This window comes from Podarcis melisellensis, assembly GCF_964234715.1.
Source record: "Podarcis melisellensis genome assembly, chromosome: W".
Taxonomy (NCBI): domain Eukaryota; kingdom Metazoa; phylum Chordata; class Lepidosauria; order Squamata; family Lacertidae; genus Podarcis; species Podarcis melisellensis.
In genome coordinates, this window is record NC_138535.1 from 711,374 (window position 1) to 736,643 (window position 25,270).

The 25,270-nt window shown below is 42.4% G+C and overlaps 2 long non-coding RNA genes across 2 annotated transcripts in view; one reads left to right on the top strand and one right to left on the bottom strand.

Annotated features, from left to right (window-relative positions):
- Positions 1–1,503, bottom strand: part of LOC309361324 — a 65,189-nt gene extending 63,686 nt beyond the window's left edge. Inside the window, exon 1 of the long non-coding RNA XR_014164422.1 lies at positions 1,433–1,503. This is a non-coding gene — a long non-coding RNA (uncharacterized lncRNA). The remainder of the gene's footprint in view (positions 1–1,432) is intronic.
- LOC309361320 overlaps positions 1–25,270 on the top strand; it is a 367,676-nt gene that overhangs the window by 242,867 nt on the left and 99,539 nt on the right. The window lies entirely within an intron of this gene.

A 25,270-nucleotide genomic window follows, 5' to 3' on the forward strand; every position in this document is an offset into this window, starting at 1 on the left:
TCCTCCATCCTGCTCTCCATCATGGATGCCACTGTGTATTCATAAGGGACTTGACTTAGATTGTATCTTACTGGTCCAGTGGTTTTTCCTACTTTCTTCAGTTTAAGCTTGAATTTTGCTATAAGAAGCCGATGATCTGAGCCACAGTCAGCTCCAGGTCTTGTTTTTGCTGACTGTATAGAGCTTCTCCATCTTTGGCTGCAGAGAATATAATCAATCTGATTTCGATGCTGCCCATCTGGTGATGTCCATGTGTAGAGTCGTCTCTTGTGTTGTTGGAAAAGAGTGTTTGTGATGACCAGCTTGTTCTCTTGGCAGAACTCTATTAGCCTTTGCCCTGCTTCATTTTGAACTCCAAGTCCAAACTTGCCAGTTGTTCCTTTTATCTCTTGATTCCCTACTTTAGCATTCCATTTTTTTAAAAAAAGATATTTATTAAAGTTTTACAAAAAGAAAGAGGTTACAAAGTAAAAAAGAAGAAAAAAGAAAAATAAAAGTACAAAAATACAAAGAAAAAATACAAAATACAAAAAAAGAAAACAGTTAAAAACAATTCAATCTTTTCATATCTTATATTTCATTTACTTGTTTCCCTGACCTCCTCACGCCTCCCTTTTTTGTATTCCAGTTCAATTAGTTAATTCAGCAAATCCTTTCCCTCTTTGTTTTTATCTTAATCCTTTACCTTAATGTATTGTAACTTTACCTTCTCACCTAATAACAATCCATTTTTACATACTCTTTTATAACATTACTGCTAAAACCACTTAACTTCATTCTGACATCATTCTAACATTCCTTAATTATACAGTATTTATCTAAGTAGTCTTTAAATTTCTTCCAATCTTCTTCCACCAACTCTTCTCCCTGGTCTCGGATTCTGCCAGTCATTTCCGCCAGTTCCATATAGTCCATAACTTTCATCTGCCATTCTTCCAGGGTGGGTAGATCTTGTGTCTTCCAATACTTTACGATGAGTATTCTTGCTGCTGTTGTGGCATACATAAAAAAATTCCTATCCTTCTTTAACACCAATTGGCCGACCATGCCCAGGAAAAAGGCCTCTGGTTTCTTCAGGAAGGTATATTTCAATACCCTTTTCATTTCATTATATATCATCTCCCAGAAAGCCTTAATTCTTGGGCATGTCCACCAAAGGTGAAAGAATGTACCTTCATTTTCTTTACATTTCCAACATTTATTATCGGGCAAATGGTAAATTTTTGCAAGCTTGACTGGTGTCATGTACCACCTGTATATCATTTTCATAATATTCTCTCTTAAGGCATTACATGCCGTAAATTTCATACCTGTGGTCCATAACTGTTCCCAGTCAGCCAACATAATGTTATGTCCAACATCTTGTGCCCATTTTATCATAGCTGATTTAACCGTTTCATCCTGAGTGTTCCATTTCAACAGCAAGTTATACATTCTTGATAGTATCTTAGTTTTGGGATCTAACAGTTCTGTTTCCAATTTTGATTTTTCCACCTGGAAGCCAATATTCTTGTCTAAATTGTAGGCCTCCCTTATATGATAATAATGAAGCCAATCTCGCACTTTGTCTTTTAATTTCTCAAAACTCTGCAATTTCAGTTTATCTCCTTCTTGTTTCAAAATCTCCCAATATTTCGGCCATTTGGCCTCCATATTGAGCTTTTTCTGGGCCTTCGCTTCCATCGGTGATAGCCACCTTGGAGTTTTATTTTCAAGTAGGTCTTTATATCTTATCCAGACATTGAACAATGCTTTCCTGACAATATGGTTTTTAAATGCTTTATGTGCTTTGACCTTATCATACCACAAATATGCATGCCACCCAAATACATTATTGAAACCTTCTAAATCCAAAATGGCGTTTCCGTGTGCTACACTGGTGCTGGCTCGCCAGAGCAGCTTCATCACGCTAGCCACGTGACCCGGAAGTGTCTTCGGACAGCGCTGGCTCCTGGCCTATAGAGTGAGATGAGGGACTTCCGGAGGCGGCGCGAACGGTAATGGCTGCCCGCTCCTAACAGGGAGAGGGAAGCTCCGCTGAAACGGGTCGTCCGCTGCGGCGAAGTGGAGACCCACTCAGGAAAACCACAGGTGGCAGAAGCCTGTGGTCTTGAGACCCGGCGGGCGCCAGAAGCAGCCCCCAAAACGTTGAAGGGACCCCGTAAGGGGCTCCGGATCGCAGAGGGGGTAGCGGCGCTGTGGGTCGTTTCGCAATCAACGGAGCGAAGCCGCGTTGCTGTTGCCGGTGAGCGCTGACCTTTCTTCTTGAAACCTCCAAATTCGGAAAGCAACAACCCGTGAGTTATTTGGACCTTACAAATTTTAAGACTTTTAAGACCTTGAATTTGGTTGAAAGCGGAGTGACGATAAACAGGAAGTCCGTCTTCCGCTGACACTGAACTTGAAAAGTAAAGAGCAGGAGGAGTGGAGACCAAGAGTAACGTTTTAACCAATCGATCTGGCACCTATTTAAACTGCTTTCCTGGGTGGATTAAGGACTTTAAGTGGCTGATTTTTGGATTTATATTGAGACAAGGATATCTTTCTTCTGTTGAACTATTGGATTATAAATTAAGCAAGAAACCCAGGTGCTGGAGCTACCTGAGCAACTGAGCAGTCAGTCTGCAAACTTGGATACTTTGAATCTAAACTTTGAAATACTCTGAGTTTGAACTTGCTATTTTGAAACATCTGCTGTCTAAGCACTGTTAGAAACATTGTCCTGTTTTAAGTATTAACTCTGCTAAAATTTATCTTTGTGGAGGTCTCTGGACACTGAATTAGATTCACTAAGTTGAATTGGATTTGACTTCCTCCCTAAAGACATTTTAAGCTCCCCCTAGAGGATTTTGGATCTACAGCAGTGACACTGTTTTACTTTCCTTTTCCCGGCCTCCTGTTTGAATGTTGCTATCTGGGCCGTTGCTTTCTCATGGGAACAACTCAGTTTGACCTTGGTCTTTAGATAACTCTGGAATGAGTGGAACAAGAAAAAGGGGAAGAACCAGACAAACAACTTTAACTTTATCTGCAGCCTCACAGCGTAGATCATCTGTGCCTGCTTTGCCTTCCACTTTGCCTCCTGAGGTAGAAGCAGCTTCCCTGTCACGGGCAGGGGAGGGAGAAACTGAGGAATTACAATTGGAAGATATGGCCTCAGGAGCAAGTGGCTCTATTTTAGAGAAAATTTTTGAAAAATTGGAGGCTTTGGACAGAAAGGTTGACCAGCAAACAGCTAAAATTGATCAAAATACAGAAAGCTTGAATAGATTAACTGGACAAGTTGCACAGAATGTTCAATCTATTGGAGAATTGAAGGAGGCTGTAGGTGAAAATCGGAAATTGGCTGAGGATACTAGCCAAAGACTGGGAGAGCTTGAAAAAGAAGTAAGACCACTCAGTAAACAAGTAGGAGAACATCAGATCTATTTTTCTATGACAGAACTGCGGAACAGGGAGGCCAACTTGAGGATACGGTCAATACCAGAAGTGGAAGAAGGCAACTTAACCGAGTTTCTGACTAAAGAATTTTCCAAGTTCTGGAACCTAGAGGAAAAAGACTTCAAAATAGTATCTGCTTTCAGGCTTGGAAGACTTATAAGGAAAGAGAAGCCCAGAGACTGTTTGATAATATTGAGATCAAAGGAGGAAAGGGACAAGATTTTGGGCCTGCACTACGGAAAGTCACTGGACATTTTGGATAAAAGAATTGAAATTTACAAGGACATTCCCAAACAACTGTTGGACCTTAGAGCTGACTATTCGGAACTAGTAAAATTGCTGAGGAGCAACTCAATTATCTTCAGGTGGGAGTTTCCCCAAGGATTATCTTTTACCTTCAGAGGGAGGAAGATCAAAATTAGAACGCCGGAGGACAGAGATAAGTTTTTGGCGGCACACGGAGAAGATCTTCACAAAGGACGTGGATTACCTCCTGGGCCTGAACTTCCAGGGGAGCCTGCACCCCCGGATCCTCAAGAACCGGAGAACAAGGTACCACCCCAGCAAGAATAACCAGATCTATTCAGGATGTCTCTGCAACTTTTGAGTTGGAACATAAATGGCTGTAACATTCCAGAAAAAAGGAGAAAAATCTTTCACATATTAAAAAAGGAACAATTGGACATTATCTGTTTACAAGAAACACATGTGATCAGGCTCCACAGAAAAGTGTTAATAAATAAAAGACTCGGTCAGGAATTTATATCTTCGGACACAGTAAAAAAGAGAGGTGTGGTGATTTATGCAAAAGAGAGCCTTTCACCTAAATTTCTGTTTAAAGACGAACATGGAAGAATTTTGGCAATAGAAATACAATATCAAGGAGAAAAAATTTTGATATTAGGAATTTATGCTCCAAATGAAGGGAAATCGGAATTTTACAAGAAGTTGCATGAGACTATGCTGGATTATCTGGACTACAACAACATCATTATGATGGGAGATATGAATGGAGTCGTATCAACTAACATGGATAAGTCACAGAACCAAAATGTTACTAAAGATGGGAGACTACCAAAGACCTTCTTTGAAATGACAGACAATATGGATTGGATTGATATTTGGAGAGTGAGAAACCCCTTGGGAAGGGAAGGAACATTCTTCTCTGAAGCCCAACTGACTTGGACAAGAATCGACCAAATATGGATAACTAGAGGTCTGGCACCCAAGATTAGAAAGGTGGAAATCTGCCCAAAGACATGCTCCGACCATAACGCACTGAGAATGGACATGACATTGATCCCAACCGGTTCCTTCAGATGGAAGATGAATGATGGCCTGTTTAGAGATCAGGAGATTGCCAAGAAGGCCCAAAAAGCTCTAAAGGACTATTTTGAGATTAACATGAACACTACGGTGGAAAAAAGAACTATCTGGGACGCAAGCAAGGCCGTGATGAGAGGGTTCTTGATACAACAGAATACCGTAAAGAAAAGGAAACAAAATGAAAGGAAGGACAAAATTCTGGAAAAAATCAAAGAGTTAGAGAAGAAGCTAAGATGCAATCCGAAGTCTCAGCCGATTCTGAGAGAAATCAAACTCCACCAAGCACAATATTCTAAACTGATAAACCAGGAAATAGAATGGAAGATTAAATTAATGAAACAAAAAACTTTTGAATCGGCTAATAAATGTGGAAAACTGCTAGCCTGGCAGTTGAAGAGGAGACAAAAATTAAATACAGTGACAAATTTAGAGATTGAAGGAAGAAGTATTCAGAACCCCGGAGAGATTAGAAAGTGTTTCCAGAGATATTTCAAAAAATTATATACTCAAGGGCCACAAAATGAAATTGAGATTAAACAATTTTTGGAGAAAAATGGACTAGCAAAATTGTCAGAAGAAAACAGAACAATCCTGAATGGCAAAATAACACGACAAGAGATTGAGCAGGCTATCCAGAACATGAAACAGGGCAAATCGCCAGGGCCAGACGGGTTGACCTCCAAGTATTATAAGACACTGAAAGACTATCTGATACAACCATTGATGGAGGTCAGCAATGAAATTATGGAGGGGAAGAAGGCGCCGGAATCGTGGAAGGAAGCTTTTATCACATTGATACCAAAATCGGAAACTGAAAAGACACAACTTAAGAACTACCGTCCCATCTCCCTTTTAAATGTGGATTACAAAATATTTGCAGATGTTTTGGCAAGTAGATTCAAGAGGGTTTTAAACGAAGTAATTCACAAAGACCAGACAGGCTTTCTCCCAGGTAGACATATGTCTGCTAATACAAGGAACATTATTGATATATTGGAACTTTTATAAACAGACATAAACACCAAAGCAGTTTTAATTTTCATAGATGTGGAGAAGGCCTTTGACAACATGTCCTGGAAGTTTATGAAGGGGAATCTAAAAGAAATGGGAGTGGGTCGGGGGTTCGAGAATGGGATTGATGCAATATATTCAGAACAAAAGGCTAAATTGATAGTTAACAATGTGGTTACAGAAGAGTTTAAAATTGAAAAAGGAACACGGCAAGGCTGCCCGATTTCCCCGTTACTATTTATTTCGGTCCTGGAAGTGCTCCTGAATATGATTAGAGGGGACCGGCTGGTGGAAGGGATCCAGGTCGGAGCGAAACAATACAAACTTAAAGCGTTTGCAGATGACCTAGTTTTGACATTACAGGAGCCAGAATCTAGTACGAAAAGAGTATTACAACTGATTCAAGATTTTGGTCGGGTGGCGGGATTTAAATTAAATAAACAAAAAACTAAGGTGTTGGGGAAAAACATGACAGATACTGAGTCGGAACGGTTTCAGAGAGAGACAGAATTAACTGTGGTTAAGAAAGTGAAATACCTAGGGGTAAACATAACAGCAAAAAATCTGAGTTTATTCAAAGATAATTATGAAAAATGTTGGTCTGAAATTAAGAGAGACTTGGATAGTTGGTCAAAATTAAAACTTTCATTGTTAGGCCGAATAGCTGCCATTAAGATGAATGTACTGCCAAAAATGTTGTTTTTGTTTCAAACATTGCAAATTGTAGACAAAACGGAGTGCTTCCGGAAGTGGCAGAAAGACATCTCTAAATTTGCCTGGCAGGGCAAAAAGCCCAGAATTAAGTTTAAGATACTAACGGACGCGAAAGAAAGAGGGGGCTTTGCCCTGCCAGACTTAAAGTTGTATTATGAAGCCGCAGCTTTCTGCTGGCTAAAAGATTGGCTACTTCTTGAAGACACGGATGTACTGGATCTGGAAGGTTTTAACAATGCATTTGGATGGCATGCATACTTATGGTATGATAAGGTTAAGATTAATAAGGCCTTTAAGAACCATATTGTCAGGAAAGCAGTATTTAATGTCTGGACAAAATACAAAGACTTACTGGAGAATAAAACTCCGAGGTGGCTGTCACCCTTGGAGGCCAAGGCCCGAAAAAGACCCAATATGGAGGCCAATTGGCCAAAGTATTAGAAAGAGATGGAGACAATTGGAGATTGCAGAGTTTAGAGAAAATGAAAGATAAAGTGCGAGACTGGTTACACTATGCTCAGATTAAAGAAGTGTTTAAGAATGATAAAAAGTTAGGATTCCAGGTGGAGAAATCGAAGTTGGAAACAGAACTGTTAGAACCTAAGACTAAAGTACTTTCAAAAATGTATAATTTGCTGCTGAAATGGAATACACAAGACGAAATGGTTAAATCGGCTATGATAAAGTGGGCACAGGACATTGGGCATAATATTATGTTTGAAGACTGGGAAAGGTTGTGGACCACTGGGCTGAACTTCACTGCATGTAATGCTCTGAAGGAAAATGTAATGAAAATGATATATAGATGGTACATGACCCCAGTCAAATTGGCCAAAATATACCATTCGTCTGATAATAAATGTTGGAAATGTAAGGAAAATGAAGGAACATTCTTTCACCTCTGGTGGACTTGCCCTAGAGTGAAGGCCTTCTGGGAGATGATATATAACGAGCTGAAAAAGGTGTTTAAGTATACCTTTACCAAGAAACCAGAGGCCTTCCTCTTGGGCATTGCCGGCCAGATTGTGTTAAAGAAGGACAGAACATTTTTTATGTATGCAACAACGGCAGCAAGGATACTGATCGCCAAGAACTGGAAAACTCAAGATTTACCCACTCTGGAAGAATGGCAGATGCAGCTGATGGACTATATGCAACTAGCTGAGATGACTGGCAGAATCCGAGACCTGGGAGAGGAGAGGGTTGAAGAAGACTGGAAGAAATTCAAGATTTACTTACAAAAGTATTGTAATTTGGCTGAATGTTAACAAGGATGTCAGAGTAGAAATAATTGTCTACCACTAAACTAGATATGAGTTTAATTATAAGGGAAATAAGGAAAGTATATACTTCTTTGAAGAAAAAGGAAGAGACTGCATTTTAATGATTGAATCTAAGACTGTGAACAAAATGATAATTTGCTTGGAAACAATTTCACAATGATGCAAGTGGGAGCAGGAGACGTGAGGGAGTCCAAAGTAGTAATGAAAAGATGTTAAACAATCAATGTTGTTTTATTAAATATGCAATTGTATTGAAAAACCTTAATAAAAAAATTATATATATAAAAAAAATAGCGTGAGATGAGTGCACAACCCTAGAGTCTGGCAAGACTGGCCCGTACGGGCAGGGGTACCTTTACCTTTACCTTTAAATCCAAAATGTCTGTGTTCTCAAGAAGCAGCCATTCTTTCAGCCAGCAAAATGCTGCTGATTCATAATAAAGTTTAAGGTCTGGCAGGGCAAATCCACCTTAAATTTTATTCTGGGCTTCTTGCCCTGCCAGACAAATCTAGAAATGTCTCTCTGCCACTTCTTGAAACAGTCCATTTAATCCAAAATTTGCAATGATTGAAACAAAAACAACATTCTTGGCAATACATTCATTTTTATAGCGGCAATACGGCCTAGCAAGGAAAGCTTCAAATTTGACCATATTTCTAAGTCCTTTTTCACTTCTGACCAACATTTTTCACAGTTGTCTTTAAATATATTCAAGTTCTTAGCAGTCATATTAACCCCCAGGTATTTAACTTTCTTAACCAGTGTTAAACCTGTCTCCTTCTGAAACCTCTCTTTCTCAATCAGTGTTAGATTTTTCTCTAAAACCTTAGTTTTTAACTTGTTCAACTTAAATCCTGCAACCTGACCAAATTCTTGAATCAATTCCAGTACTCTTCTAGTACTAGATTATGGCTCCTGTAATGTCAGTACTAGGTCATCTGCACATGCTTTCAATTTGTACTGTTTGGCTCCGACTTGTATACCTTTATTTTTTTTTAAAGAATATTTATTAAGATTTTACAAAGTCATAAATACAAAAATGCATAAAAAAGCAAAAAAAAAATACAAAATACAGAAAACGAAAAAATAGAAAAAAGAAGTTAGAAACAAATCCATTTTTTATAACTTTACACTCATTAGCTTGTTTCTTTGACCTCCTCACACCTCCCCTTTTTGTATTCCCAGTTTATATAATCCATTCAGCAAATCCTTACCCTCTTTCATTTATCTTAACTCTTTATCTTAACATATTATAACTCTATATTTTCATCCATTATCAATTCATTATTGCATATTCTTATTAACTTTATTGCTAATACCACTTATTTTCAATCCAACATCATTTTAACATTCATTAATTTTACAGTGTTTTTGCAGATAGTCTTTAAATTTCTTCCAATCTTCTTCCACCAACGCTTCTCCCAGGTCTCGGATTCTGCCAGTCATTTCCGCCAGTCCCATGTAGTCTATCACCTTCATCTGCCACTCTTCCAGGGTGGGTAGATCTTGTGTCTTCCAATACTTTGCAATAAGTATTCTTGCTGCTGTTGTCGCATACTTGAAGAAAGTTCTATCCTTCTTTGGCACCAATTGGCCGACTATGCCCAGGAGAAAGGACTCTGGTTTCTTCAGAAAGGTATATTTAAATACCTTTTTCATTTCATTATAGATCATCTCCCAGAAAGCCTTAATCTTTGGGCACGTCCACCAAAGGTGAAAGAATATACCTTCATTCTCTTTACATTTCCAACATTTATTATCTGGCATCTCTCTTAAGGCATTACATGCCGCGAATTTCATACCGGTGGTCCACAACTGTTCCCAGTCAGCAAACATAATGTTATGACCAATGTCTTGTGCCCATTTAATCATAGCTGATTTAACCGTTTCATCCTGCGTATTCCATTTTAACAGCAAGTTATACATTCTTGAAAGTGTCTTAGTTTTGGGATCTAACAGTTCTGTTTCCAGTTTTGATTTTTCCACCTGGAAGCCAATTTTTTTGTCCAAATTATAGGCCTCTCTTATTTGATAATAGTGAAGCCAGTCTCGCACTTTATCTTTTAGTTTCTCAAAACTCTGCAATTTCAATTTGTCTCCTTCTTGTTCCAATATTTCCCAATATTTCGGCCATTTGGCCTCCATATTGAGCTTTTTCTGAGCCTTCGCTTCCATTGGTGACAACCACCTTGGGGTTTTATTTTCCAGTAAGTCCTTGTATCTTATCCAGACATTAAACAATGCTTTCCTGACAATATGGTTTTTAAATGCTTTATGTGCTTTAACCTTGTCGTACCACAAGTATGCATGCCACCCAAAAACATTATTAAAACCTTCTGGGTCCAAAATGTCTGTGTTCTCAAGAAGCAGCCAGTCTTTCAACCAGCAGAATTCTGCTGATTCATAGTATAGTTTAAAGTCTGGCAGGGCAAATCCGCCTCTTTCCTTTGCATCGGTTATTATCTTAAATTTTATTCTAGGCTTCTTTTTTTAAAAAAAATATTTATTAAAGTTTTTCAATATGCATACATAATTGGTTCACAATAAAATATCTGTCATAACATATTTTCATAACTTCTCTGGACTTCCTCTCATCTCCCGCTCCCATTTTCATCATGAGAAAAGAAATTTTCCAGCAAATTATCCTCTTATTCACATTATATACCCTCAAACTTAATTTATAATCTGATAGTTCCCAAATGGTTCACATTTTCTTAATCTCACTTATCTTCCTAATTCTATCTAATTTAGTGGTGCCCAATTCTTTATGATTTAGCAACCTGCTTAACATTCAGTCATGTTACAATGTTTTTGTAGATAAATCTTGAATTTCTTCCAGTCTTCCTCCGTCCTCTCTTCTCCCAGGTCTCGGATTCTGCCTGTCATCTCTGCCAGTTCCATGAAGTCTATCAGTTGCATCTGCCAGTCTTCCAGTGTGGGGAGATCTTGAGTTTTCCAGTGCTTCGCTAGGAGTATCCTTGCTGCTGTTGTTGCATACATAAAAAAGGTTCGGTCCTTCTTTACCACCCCTTGGCCGACAATGCCCAGGAGGAAGGCCTCTGGTTTCTTAGTGAAGGTATACTTAAATGCCTTTTTCAGTTCATTATATATCATTTCCCAGAAGGCCTTCACTTTAGGGCATGTCCACCAGAGGTGAAAGAATGTTCCTTCATTTTCCTTACATTTCCAACATTTATTATCAGACAGGTGGTATATTTTTGCCAGTTTGACTGGGGTCATGTACCATCTGTAAATCATTTTCATTATATTTTCTTTCAAAGCAGTACATGCAGTAAAGTTCAACCCAGTAGTCCACAGCCTTTCCCAGTCCTCAAACATGATGTTATACCCAATATCCTGCACCCACCTTATCATAGCAGATTTAACCATTTCATCTTGAGTGTTCCATTTTAGCAGCAAGTTATACATTCTAGAAAGTACCTTGGTCTTTGGTTCTAACAGTTCTGTTTCTAATTTCGATTTCTCCACCTGGAACCCTAACTTCTTGTCATTTTTAAAAATTTATTTGATCTGAGCGTAATGTAACCAGTCTCGCACTTTATCCTTCAATTTCTCCTGACTCTGCAATTTCCAATTGTCTCCATCTTTTTCTAAAATCTCCCAATATTTTGGCCAATATTCTAGGCTTCTTGCCCTGCCAGACAAATCTAGAGATATCTCTCTGCCACTTCTTGAAACAGTCCATCTTGTCCAGAATCTGCAATGTTTGAAACAGAAATAACATTTTTGGCAATACATTCATCTTTATAGCTGCAATTCGACCCAACAAGGAAAGCTTCAAATTTGACCATATTTCTAAGTCTTTTTTCACTTCTGCCCAACATTTCTCATAGTTATCTTTAAATAGGTTTAGGTTCTTAGCAGTCATATTAACCCCTAAATATTTTACTTTCTTAACCAGTGTTAAACCTGTCTCCTTCTGAAACCTCTCTTTCTCAATCAGTGTAAAATTTTTCTCAAGCACTTTAGTTTTTGACTTGTTCAGCTTAAATCCTGCCACATGACCAAATTCTTGAATCAATTCTAATACTCTTTTCATACTAGATTCTGGCTCCTGTAACGTCAAAACTAGATCATCTGCAAAAGCTTTCAATTTGTATTGTTTGGCTCCAACCTGAATACCTTTGATCAGACGGTCCCTCCTAATCATATTCAGCAAAACCTCCAGGACCGAAATAAAAAGCAATGGGGAAATTGGGCAGCCTTGTCCTGTCCCTTTCTCTATCTTAAATTCTTCTGTCATCACATTATTGACTATTAACTTAGCCTTTTGTTCTGAGTAGATTGCACTTATACCATTTTCAAACCCTTGGCCCACCCCCATTCCCTGAAGATTTTTCTTCATAAAATTCCAAGAAATATTATCAAAGGCTTTCTCCGCGTCTACAAATATCAAAACTGCTTTAGTATTAATGTTGCAGCTTCTCCAAAATGTTAATTATATTCCTCGTGTTGTCAGACAAATATCTGCCCGGGAGAAAGCCTGCTTGGTCTTTATGTATCTCTTCCACTAATACTTTTTAAAATCTTTTAGCCAAAATATCTGCAAAAAAATTATAATCCACATTAAGCAGAGATATGGGGCGGTAGTTCTTAAGTTGTGTCTTCTCAGTCTCTGTTTTCAGTATAAGTGTAATATAAGCTTCCTTCCACAACTCTGGTGCCTTTTCCCCCTCCAAAATTCCATTACAAACTTCCTTTAGTGGTTGTATTAACCAATATTTCAAGGATCTATCATATTTTGAAGTTAAACTGTGCGGCCCTGGAGATTTACCCAGTTGCATGTTCTGAATGGCACCTTCTACCTCCTGTTCCGTTATTTATAGTTCAACATTAACTTATTTTCTTCAGATATTTTTTGTAGTCCATTTTGTTGGGATACTGCCAGGGAGACAAAGGCCACCACTGCCTCCACGTCGACTCCGGACGTCCATCGATCTCCCATAGATACAGTATCAGCGATTAGCGACACCAGCTCCAGAAATAGATTGCCACATTCCTGGGCTGATGCACACTCTGTCAGCAGAATTCACACACAGCAAAAGTTGCACTCAGGAGGGTATCATTTAGAATGTTTATTCAGCGTTGGTCAGAACAAAGAACAAACATGACCGCCTGCTAGCGTGTTCTGGCGCAGAGAAAGAAAACGAAAGCAATAGCAAACATAAACATCCTGAGAAACAGGAAATACGCAGACTCTGTGACTCACAAGCCTGCTCCCTTTTAAGGTGGAACGGAAATATCCTAACATCCTCCCCCTTTCCGTGTAACCTGTAGTACCTGTGGTTCAACCCAATTGCAACCTCTGTACGTAAACCTTAAGTTGTTCTCTGTTAACAACCTTAGACAACAGATCAGCAGGAATTTCATTTCCTGCCATGTAGGACACCTGAATCAGTCCTTTCTGAATACACTCTCTTGCACGATGTAGCTTAATCTGCAAGTACTTGGTTCTTTGCTTGCAACTCTCTGAGTTCAGCAAAGCCAAACAGGATCTATTGTCTTGATACACTTGTATAGGACATTTCACAGAAACCCCAATGTCCTTAAACAGTTGCATCAACCATTCACAATCCATGAGTGAAAATGACAGAGCATTGAGTTCTGCTTCACAGGAACTTAGGCTCACTGTCGTCTGCTTCTTGCACAGCCAGTCAAACAGACAGTGGTTGTACATGTAGCATACTCCAGAAGTGCTTGTACCATCCGTGGTGTCACTTCCAAAACTAGCATCTGCAAAGATTTCAAGACCTCCAGTCTTCTGACTGGTGAACCTCAGCCTGTAGTGCATAGTCCCTTTCAAATAGCAGGCTATGCGCTTCAGAGCTTTCCAATCCTGAACAGTAGGATTGTTAGCATGTCTGCTAAGCAGGTTAGTGCTTACAGCAATGTCAGGTCTTGAGCATCTAGCAATGAAATTCAACTTGCCTAGAATGCATCTGTACAGCGTAGTGTCAGAAAACGCTTCAGCAGTACTATCTACCTGGTAACCTGTCACCATCGGTGTGTCTGCTGGGTTTGCATCAACCAAATTCAACCTGGTTAAGACATCAGCAATTTTCTGTGTTTGGTGTACCAGAAAATTACCTGTTTGGTCCCTCTCCACCTGCAGAGAAAGATAGTTGGATACCTCACCAAGATCCTTCATGTCTAAGTGCTCCTTCAGCTGAGCTAGGGTGCTTTGGTAAAAAGCCTGATTCTTCCAAAACACCAGAAGATCATCAACAAAACATAAACAATACAGTTTGTTTTGCCCCTCCTCCTTGACATACACACATGGATCAGCTTTGCCCTGGTGAAAACCTAGAGAAAGCAATGTCTCAGTGAGTTTTGTGTTCCAACACCTGGCACTCTGCTTGAGACCATATAAGGATTTCCGCAGTTTACAGACCATTCCCTTCTGTATCTGCATTCCATCAGGTGGAAGCATGTACAGCTCCTCCCCCAAAATCCCGTATAAAAAAGCTGTATTAATGTCATGATGGGAAACATGCAGTTTCTCCTCTGCAGCGATCTTAGCCGAATGCTCTCATATTTGACGGTGGGCGAGTAGGTCTCGTGGTAATCCTGTCCTGGTACCTGTGAAAAACCTCTGGCAACTAATCTGGCTTTGTGTCTGACAACCTTGCCATTCTGATCTGTCTTGGCCTTGAAGACCCATTTGCTGCCAACCAGTCTCATTCCTGGGACTACCGGTACCAGTTCCCAAGTTTGGTTCCTGTTCAAGGAATCAACTTCAGCCTTCATGGCATTTAGCCAAGGCTCAGCATCTTTAGAGGTTAACTCCTGAACCTCTTTGAAGCTTGAAGGTTCCCACACCTTCTCTGAGCTACTAAGAACAGCAGTTGCCGTCTTAGCAAACTCATCAGCAAATCTCTTTGGAGGTCTGCCTTTGGTCGCCCTTTCAGACCTGCGTACTAGACGTAAGTCTTCTGGACTCATCTCCTCCTTCTTAGGAGAAAAGTGACCAATGGTGAACAGTGGTTCTTCCAGTTCATTGTCAGACGCATCAGATGGTCTGACTGAGGCCTTTGCGCTCTTGTAGTCTGCTGTGTCATCACTGTCGCTGACACCAGCAGCAGCGCCGCCCACTGAACTGGAATCCGAACTCTGATCATCATCATCATCATCAGCTTCCTCAACATCATCTGCCTTTTTCACATCACCTTCATCCTCCTCTGGGTAACTGGAAAATTCCCACATTCCCCCCCCCCACTTAGGATTGTACTCAACACTCTTGGTGAACTTAATGGACTTAGAGTTAGTCATCCATACCCTGTATGCACTTTTCTCATACCCCATGAACAAACCATGTGCCCCACGCTTCCCAAGCTTGTTGGTATGTGGGGTGTGTACCCACATGTCAGAACCAAAGATTCTCATGTGCTTGACGTTCGTTTTTTTCCCAAACATCTTCTCGTACAGAGTACAACCAATAGGTGATGACAGTCTGCGATTATAGGAATAAGTAAACGTCGACAGAGCCTCCCCCCCAAAACTTCTCAGGGAGATTGGCATCATGCAACAAGGTTTTTAGGCCTTGAAGCAAAGTCTGATTTGCTCGCTCCGCAAGTCCATTCATCCATGGCGATCTAGGCGTTGACAAGTCATGCTGGATTCCCTTCTCAGTCAGGAAAGCTTCAAACTGCTGAGAAGTGAACTCCCCGCCCCGATCAGTAAAGAGACAGCCGATACGTTTACCACGAACATTCTCCAACCAAGCACAGAATGCCTTGAACTTAGGGAATGCTTGTGATTTCTGCTCAAGCATAAACACATGAATGTACCTAGAAAAAGAATCAATTAGAACCATGAAGTACCTTGCTCCTCCCAAAGAGGGCGCAAGTGGACCAACCAGGTCTGCATGCACTAGCTGGTAGGGTTTGGAAGCCTGCTGCTAGACTCCTTGCCTTTTGGAGCAACCTTCACCTTGTTCTCTGCACAAGATACACATTTCATGTGATACTTACAAGGTTTGATGTTCAAACCTTCAACCAACCCAGGCATCTTGGCTAGCGCTTGCCAAGACATGTGACAAAACCTTCGATGTGCATCATGAATGCATCCTGCATGAAGAACCTTGTTAGTTTGTGCAACACAACAAGAATCAACATTAGACACAACAGCATTGTCATCATAAGTTATACAGAATAAGCCATCCATAAACTTTGCATGCAAAATGTCCTCTTTGCCTTTCCTGATGACACAGACGCTCCTCTTGAAGGAAATCTCAAAACCACGCCCAGTCAGCTGTGGGACACTGAGCAAATTGTCCGCAGCTCCTGGAACATAAAGTACATTACTGATGGTTGTATGCAAACTTGCAAGTTTAACCGTCCCTTCTCCTGCAATTTGCAACGTCCTTCCATCAGCCAGGTGGATCTCTCCGTCGAGGTTTGAAGGAGATAAACAGGTGCTTATCCTTCGATAAATGGCGGGTACACCCCGAGTCAACAATAAACCTGGCTTTAGCCTTTGGAGCAGTTTTTCTGGCAAGCAAAACCTTGTTTTCCACTGGTGTGGGCTTTTGCAGCTTGCCCCCATGCTCCTGGCCATCAGACTTGCCTTTAGCCTTTGGTGAAGCAGTGCCAGCAAACATAGCCTTGTTTTCCACTGTCGTGGGCTCTTCACCCCCCCCCCCCCCCGCTTCGGGCCATCTGCAGGCATCTTGCTCTGTTTACCTCTGGCCTTCCGGCCTGTGCAAAGGCAATGACCTTGGTTCCCACGAGAAACAGAGCTCTCAGCTGCCAACTCCTTGGCTCCCCCTGGAGACTGGAATGCTGCCTGGGATGACATCACATTCAGCTCCCCCTGCAGCTTGCAACCGGTGCCCTCAGCATCCCTGCATTCACTCGCATTCTGGGAAAGAGCCAGGACCTCCGATGCATTCACACTCTGGGCATTCAGACTCTGAGCTGGGATGACTGGCAGATGAGCTCTCTTCAAAGCATTCCACATCTTACGTGCAGTCGTGTTTCCAGCTAGCGTTTTTATTTCCTCCAGAGAGACGGATAAGACGATTAGGTCTATGGCCTTTAAATTCTGGGCCCTCCATCTATCTGTCAGAGGAACTGGAGGGCTTTCAGACACAGTATGCCACACTCCATACTGATGCAGCAAACTCTCACACCATTTTGCCCAGGTCTGATAATTTTTCCCATCTAACTTTGGGCATTCAGCAGCTTCAGACGCTTGGAAAAACTCCATTTCAGGTCTTTTCTGGAGCCGGAGTCTCTTTCTTTACCTCAATGACTCCTTATCTTGGCAGCTCATTAATCACGAAGCCTGCTTGGCTCGGCTCCCAGACCAATTAAGCCCTGCTGGACATCAAAGACTCTTCCACATACCTCAGCAGTCTGTCGCAGTCTTACTCTCCTGTAAGTGCCGTGAATCTGGGCCACAAGCCTGCTCCCTTTTAAGGTGGAACGTAAATATCCTAACACATTTATTTTCAAGAATTGATCTATATCAATCTCTTTCTGTGGCCCTTGTGTATATAGTTGTTTAAAGTATCTCTGGAAACATTTTCTAATCTCCACTGGATTCTGTATATTCTTTCCTTCCACTTCCAAATTTGTAATAGTATTAAGTTTTTGTCTTTTTTTCATTTGCCAAGCTAGCAATTTCCCACATTTATTAGCTGATTCAAATGACTTTTGTCTCATCTGTTTGATTTTCCACTCAATTTCTTGGTTCATCATTTTCATATATTGAACTTGATGTAGCTTTATTTCTCTCAGAATCTCTTGTGACTTTGGTTTCGCTCTCAATTTCTTCTCACCTTCCTTTATTCTCTCCAAAATTTTATCTTTTTTCTCATTTTGGGCCCTCTTCTTTATTGCATTCTGTTGAATCAGAAACCCTCTCATAACCGCTTTGCTTGCGTCCCAGATTACTCTTTTTTCAACCGTAGTATTCATATTTATCTCAAAATAGTCTCTCAAAGTTTTTTGGGCCTTCTTAGTCACTTCTTCGTCTCTAAACAAGGTGTCATTCATCCTCCATCTGAAGGAGCCAATTGGTGTTAATTTCATCTCCATTTTCACAGCATTGTGGTCGGAGCAAGTTTTAGGACAAATTTCCACTTTTCTAGTCTTTGGAGCCAGTCCTCTAGTTATCCAAATTTGGTCAATTCTTGTCCATGTCATTTTGGCTTCAGAGAAGAAGGTTCCCTCTCTACCCAAGGGATTCTTTGTTCTCCAGATATCAACTAAGTCCAAATTGTCAGTCATCTCAAAAAAAGTTTTCGGTAGTCTACCATCCTTGGTGACTACCTGTCTTTGTGCCTTGTCCATATTTGTGGATACCACTCCATTCATATCCCCCATCAAAATAACATTATAGTCCAAATAGTCCATCAAGATCTCATGCAACTTTTTAAAGAATTCAGATTTCCCCTCATTTGGTGCATAAACTCCTACTATCAGAAATTTCTCTCCTTGTGTTTGAATTTCAATTGCCACAAATCTTCCTTGGTCATCTTTAAAGATAAATTTCGGTGATAGACTCTCCTTTGCATAAATCACTACTCCTCTTTTTTTAACCTTGTCCGATGAAATAAACTCTTGGCCTAATCTTTTATTAATCAATACTTTCCTGTGTAGCCTTATCACATGTGTCTCCTGTAGACAAATCAAGTCCAATTGTTCCTTTTTTAATATATGAAATATTTTTTTCCTCTTCTGCGGGGAGTTAAAACCATTAATATTCCAGCTTAGTAGTTGCAGAGCCATGATGTAGTTACTTTGCTTTTCCTCCAACTGCACCCAGTGTTTGTTCTTGTTCTGTCGGTAGTGTCACTTTCTCTGAGTTGTCTAGTTCAAAAGGTAGTGTTGCTTGTTATTCTAAAGCAGCAATGCAGCAGCAAGCAAAGGCTATAGCAGCCAAGTCTGCTGCTTGTGGCTGGAAAGCCAAACAGGAAGTTTGTGACTGTTGCCATGGGAATAAAGGGGCAGTCCATTCTGTACTGAGCACCGGATGTTAGCTCAGTGGGTTTGTCATATGACCTGTACTGGAAGTAAATGGGTGGAGTTTATTCTAACTGCTGATGAGTGCAGACATGTTTTCTCTGTACTGAAGTAAAAGACAGGAATAAAAGATGTAAATAGATTTCTGTCTGCTTCTTTCCCCTCCCTGGGGACACCAAAGGGGAGAGAGGAGGAACGGTATGTTTTTCTCACAGTCTGGGAAGAATCGCCGAGACCTCGGCTGCTTATCAGCAGAGTGGCGCAGCCGGGAGGTCACATGGAATATCTGCCGGTGCCTGGAAGACTGGCACATCCCTCTGACCGGGCAGAATTCTAACATTGCTATGTCCAATATTCCTCTTTTTAGTGTTCTTAGCTCTTCTCCAGATTCTTTCTGCAAATCTTCTCCGTGATCTTTCAAAAATCCTTCTTTGTCGTCTACTGATCTTATTTTTATCTTTCTTCCTTTAAAGCTGAAGGATAGGCCTTGGGGAAATTCCCACCTGTAAGCAATTCTGTTACTTCTCAACAGGGCAACCAAATCTCCGTAGTTGGACCTAAGGTCCAGAAGATATTTCGGGATGTCTTTAAATATCTCCACTCTTGACTGATGTATTTCCAAAGTCTTCTGAAAGTGCAGACTCAGGATTTTGTCTCTCTCCTCTTTTGTTCGGAGGGTGATCAGACAGTCTCTCACCCTGTTCTCCCCCCCCCCCTTCCAAGCCTGAAAGCACTCACTATCTTAAAGTCTTTGTTCTCTGAATCTAGGTTCCAAAAGTCTGCAAATTCCTGCATAAGAAAGTTAGTCAGGTTGTCTTTCTCAAGTTCAGGTACAGCCCTGATCCTCAAGTTTGTTTGTTTTTCCTTCAATTCAATCATAGACAGCATCGACCTATGGTCCTCAAGTTGCCTGCATATTGGTGGTATCTTCTCCTCTACAGTAACTGCTTTTTCCTTTGCTTCTTCAGCTGTCTTTCGGGTCAAAGTAGATTCCTGTAGCAATTTCTCAATAGTTTCTGTGTTAGAGTTCACCTTCTGTCCCAAGTTATTAATGCTTGTAGTATTTTGATCAATTTTAGTTGATGCTTCAGCTACTTGTTTGCTTAATTTCTCCAAAGATTCATTGATTTTACCTAATGCCAGAGCCAAAACATCTTCAGATGCCATTCCTTTTGACTTAGGTTGAGCAGATACTGCCCCTGATGTTACAGAGGGGCCAGATGCTGATGCTCTTCGCTGCTGCCAGGATTTACCAGACCTCGTTGTTTTTTCTTGAAGCAGGTCTATTTTTTCTTTCCCATCTGCCATAACACTCTAACTGAAGCCCAAGGTCGATCCCACGGCCAGAGTTTGTTTTGAAGTGGAAAATTCCCCTGGCCCTGTTGTTGTTACACTTTCAGATTTCCTCTAGGGGGACACAGTAACAGTCAATACTTGTTGCATCGAAAAATAACTCTCTTTAGTCCCCCATTTAACAAAGATAAGCAACAGTTTCAATTTCAGTTAATTTTCAGTTACCTTAAAATCAGGAGAAACCAGTCAGAAACAATGTATCTCTTTTGCAGGGTTAGCTATCAGAAAGTATAGTTAGCTGTCAGAAAGTACACTGTTCCTATATAGCACGTTTCACAATACGGGAGTCTTTTGTCTCTTGGCAGTCCGTTCCCAGGCTTTAAGCGGTGGACTTTGTTTCTTTTCCTCTCTTTTTGCAGGAAAAAATATAGTTCAGCCTTTCCCCCCTCCTCTCCTGCGACCAAGGAGGGGAGATCTCTTGTTTTGATGTTAGGATTATAGTCCTTTTCAATCGACTTTCCAAGTCTTAGCTTACAACTTCTTTGCTTTGATCTGTTTACAAGAAACGGAAGGCGGACTTCCTGTTTAAGCCTTCCCGCTTCGGTGCCAAATTAAACTTTTGTCCCTTATTTTCGGATATAACCTACTCACGGGTAGTTGTTTTGATAGCCGAATTGTCCCAGGAAAAGAGTCAGCGCTCTCCGGTAACAGCTGTGCGGCTTCGCTCCACAGAAGAAGCAATTGACTCTCAGCACCGCGCCGCTCACCCCGCTCGCTCCGGAGCCCGTAATCGGGTTCCCTCGCAGATGGGGGGCGCTAAAGGTGCCCGCCGAGTCCCACGGCCACAGGCTACACCCGCCTGTGGTTTCTGAAGGGGTCCACGCTTCGCCGTAGTGGCAAGACCCAATTCCCGCAGAGCTAAATCCCTCAGAGTTAGAGGGAATCCGCCATTACCGATGGCGCCGACCCCGGAAGTCTCCCCTACTTTAGCATTCCAATCCCCTATAATGAGAAGAACATCCTTCTTTGGTGTCATTTGGTGTCATTTCTATGCTGGCTGTTTACCCTCAAACATAAAAGTGAAGCTGCGCCGCTAATGAAAGACTGGATTGCGGAGTGGAACTACAGTTTTCCACACAGGTGCAAAACTTTCAGAGCGATCGCGGTGGGGAGTTCACTGGGTCTGCGCTGCAAAGTTTCTTCCGCAAGAAGGGGATTCAACACCGGTTGACTGCTCCACACAGTCCCCAGCAGAATGGGATCGCGGAACGCAGGAATAGAACGCTGCAGGAGATGTCCGCTGCGTTGCTATTTGATGCCGGGCTCCCACAGCGTTTTTGGGGGGTGTCTTGGAGGACGGCCAATTTTATTCTGAACAGGTCGTTTAATTCAGTGGTAGGAGACACACCCTACTTGCTGCACGGAAAGAAGCCGAAAGTGCACTACTTCTGTGTTTTTGGCTGTGAGGCCTGGGTCCTCATACCAAAGGCCAAACGCAAGAAGGGTGGCCCTAGGTCCCAAAAGATGATTTTCTATGGGTATGAGCCAGGGACCAAGAGGTGGAGGTTTGCTTATCCATCAGGGAATCAGTCCAGGATTCTGCTCAGCAACAATGCTGAATTCTGTGAGCAGAGTGGCTGGACACGGATACATGGGAACCCTGACATCCTGTCAGAGAGTCTGCTTGACATAATTTACACTGCAAGGGCAGACAAACAGGTACAGAAGTTTGCCAAAGAGCTTGGGAAGTGGTTTCAGCTCAAGAACTTGGGTGCAGTAAAGCTCTACCTGGGTGTGGAGATAGCTGGAACTGAGGATGGTAGCTTCCCACAAGTGAGGACCCACCACATTAAAGTCCCTTTCTCATGTTGCCTCCCTCTGGACCTCTCATGGAGGGGGCACACAAAGAAGGGCCTCAGATGAGGATCACAGGGTCCAGGTCAGAAGCACCCACCCCTTTTTTGTTGGGCTACAGATCCCACCATCCCTGGTTGTTGGAAGTGCTGGCTGGAGCTGATAGGAGTTGTGGCAAGGATTTCAGGAGGCAATTGAACTTGCACACCCAGGATAAGAGGAAGCTAAGGCATGTTGCTGATTCTGGTCCCTGGACGGCCACCACCACGGGAATCAGACAACATTGTGGCAAACAACAGAAGGATCAGGCATGTTCTGTCTCAGCACAGATACCTGCTCCCTCATAACCACGCAGGCTGCTCTGAGTAAAAAGGGGAAACACTTAAGAATTTTTGCACTACCTGTGATAGGGTATCTGGTCCAGCCTGGGACTTGAAGGATTGCCCCACTCCATATATGCCCACTCAGTCACTCCACTACTTCAACCTGTGGAAACAGCACTTTTACAGGTGCTGCATGATGTTCATTCCTCACTCGCAAATAATTGATAGTCTGGTGTGGCGGCTCCTTCCCTCTGGAACTCCATGCCTGTGGATGCTGGGCTGGTGCCTTCCCTGTGTCCTTTTCAGTGCCAGCCCAGACACACATTTTAATCTAAAATTCTCGCTGCCTGTCTCGGAGGGCTCTCAATGCTCTGGTGCCCACCATGTGCCAGTCTCCTCAGCTTCTTCTTCACTAAGGTCGCCCTCTTCCTCCCACCCTCTGGGTTTGGGTTTGTGGGGGAACCTACGGTGGAACTGCTGCTGCACGTCTGGGGCATGTAAATCTTGGCTTCGTACCCAGGAGTTTTCTTCAGGTCCATAACCTGTCCATGACACGAAATACTGTAACTGTCTTCTACACAGTCTCAAGTCTAAAATCTGTTGGATCTCAAACTCCTCCTGATCTTCCACCATGACTGGGGGAGGAGGTGCCTGTTTAGGTTCCTGGTAGGGATGTGCAGGAACATATGGTGACAGGAGAGCCCTGTGAAATACTGGATGTATCTTCATCGAGGCAGGCAATCTCAGTTTGAACGCCACAGGGTTTACCTGTTCTACCACTTCAAATGGCCCCAACCGCCTTGCCTCTAATTTCTTGCATCTCCCCTTTGTTGGTAAGTCCTTGGCCGACAACCACACCTTGTCCCCCACCTTGAGCTCTTCTCCCTGCTGTCTACGTTCATCAGCATTCCTCTTATACGCGTTTTTAGCTGCGTCCAGCTTTTCTCTCAGTAGTTCATGTAACGCCTGCATCTCCCCTACAAACTGTTCTGCCGCTGGCACCAACAAGGTGTCCTCTGGTTCTGGAAACGCCCTCGGATGTCGTCCATAGTTGGCCAGAAACGGTGTTTGTTGGGTAGACGCGTGTACCGTGTTGTTGTACGTGAATTCCGCTAGTCCCAATTTGTCCACCCAGTCCTCTTGCTGGTAGTTCACGTAGCAACGAAGGTATTGCTGCAATGTAGCATCGGTCCTCTCTGACTCTCCGTTGGTTTGAGGGTGTTTCGCTGATGTCAGACATACTTTGACTTCCAAAAGCTGCATCAGCTTCCTCCAAAACTGCAAGGTAAATTGTGTTCCTCTATCCGAAATCACTGGCAATGGCAGCCCGTGCAGTTTGAACATGTGGTCTACAAACATCTGGGCAGTTTCCTGTGCCGACGGCAGCTTTGGGCATGGCACAAAGTGCACCATTTTCGTGAACAAGTCCACCACGACCCAGATCACTGTCTGCTTTCGAGAAGACGACAAGTCTGTGATAAAATCCATCGCAATCGCCTCCCAAGGTCCTTGCGGGGTCGGAAGCGGTTGCAGAAGTCTCGCTGGCGCTGCTCTAGGTGTTTTTGCTCGTTGGCAAGTGTCACATGCCCTGACATACTCCTGGGCCTCTTCTCTCATCCTGGGCCACCAAAACCGTCTCCTTAGTTGATCTACAGTCTTGTACTGCCCAAAGTGACCCGCTGTCGGGTTGTCGTGGCACTGCCGCATGACTCGTGCTTGCAAATCCCCTTTTGGTATGTAGAGCACCTCACCCTTAAACAAGAGGCCTTCCCTTTCAGTGAATCCTTCAGCGCTGTTCTCCCTGCTACGTATCGCTGCCAGTTTCTGCTGTGCAAATTCATCTCCTTGTGTTTGGCGCTTGAATTCTTCTACTCCGAAAATAGACGTCGCCGCTAGCTGCAACTGTTCTGGCTTCAGAATGTGTTTCAATTCTTGCTTCTGTTCTCCCCTCATGTATTCCGGTTTCCGGGACAAGGCGTCCGCCCTCTGGTTCAGGTGCCCAGTTACATATTGTATGCGGAAGTTGAAGTGGGCAAAGAACTGCGCCCCCCCCCCGATCTGTCTCTGGTTCAGTTGTCTCGCGGTCTGCCAATATTCCAAGTTCTTGTGATCAATGTGCACTTCCACTTGGTGTTGTGCACCTTCTAGGAAATGCCTCCATGTTCCCAAGGCCTCTTTTATAGCCAGCAGTTCTCTTTCCCAAATGGTGTAGCTCTGTTCCGAGGTGTTCAGCTTCCGCGAGTGGAATGCACACGGCTGTAAGTCCCCGTGGCTGTCTTCCTGCAGCAGCACTGCTCCTACTGCCCTTTCAGAAGCATCCATCTCCACTACCATCGGTCTGTACAGATCTGTGTGGTGCAGGTACTCCTCCGCGGCAAATATCTCCTTCAGCCTCTCAAACGCGCACTGCGCCTCCTCCGTCCAGACGAACGGCTTCTTGCCCCTCAAGCAGTCAGTGAGGGGTGTGGTGAGTTGCAAGTAGTTAGGCATGAACTTCCTGTAGTAGTTGGTGAAGCCCAAGAACCTCTGCAAGTCCTTCTTGGTCTTAGGCTTCTGCCACTCCAACACCGCCTTCACCTTTGCTGGATCCATATGCACCCCTTCAGGAGACATGCAATACCCCAAGAATCCCACCTCTGTCACGTGGAACTGGCACTTCTCCAACTTGGTGTAGAGTCTATGCGCCCACAGCCATTGCACATGCTCTTCAGGACTTTTTATTTTTTTATTTTATTTTTTTTCCCACAGGGTTGTGGGTTTTATTTTTTATTTTTTTATAATAATTTTTTATTGATTTTCCAACACAAAATAAAAAACAAAACAACACACAATACATAGACAAACAAAACATATAGACATGCATAATTTCAAAACCTCTTTTTCATAAACCTTACTTCCCAGACTTCCCCTTAACTCCCCTTTTCTGCATCCCTGTTTTAAAATTTCTTCAACAACCCCTCACTCCAATTAACTAATTGCTCATTTTCTTTCTTCTTTTTTTTTAGCTTCTTCTCATACTTAGTCAATTACAGCTGT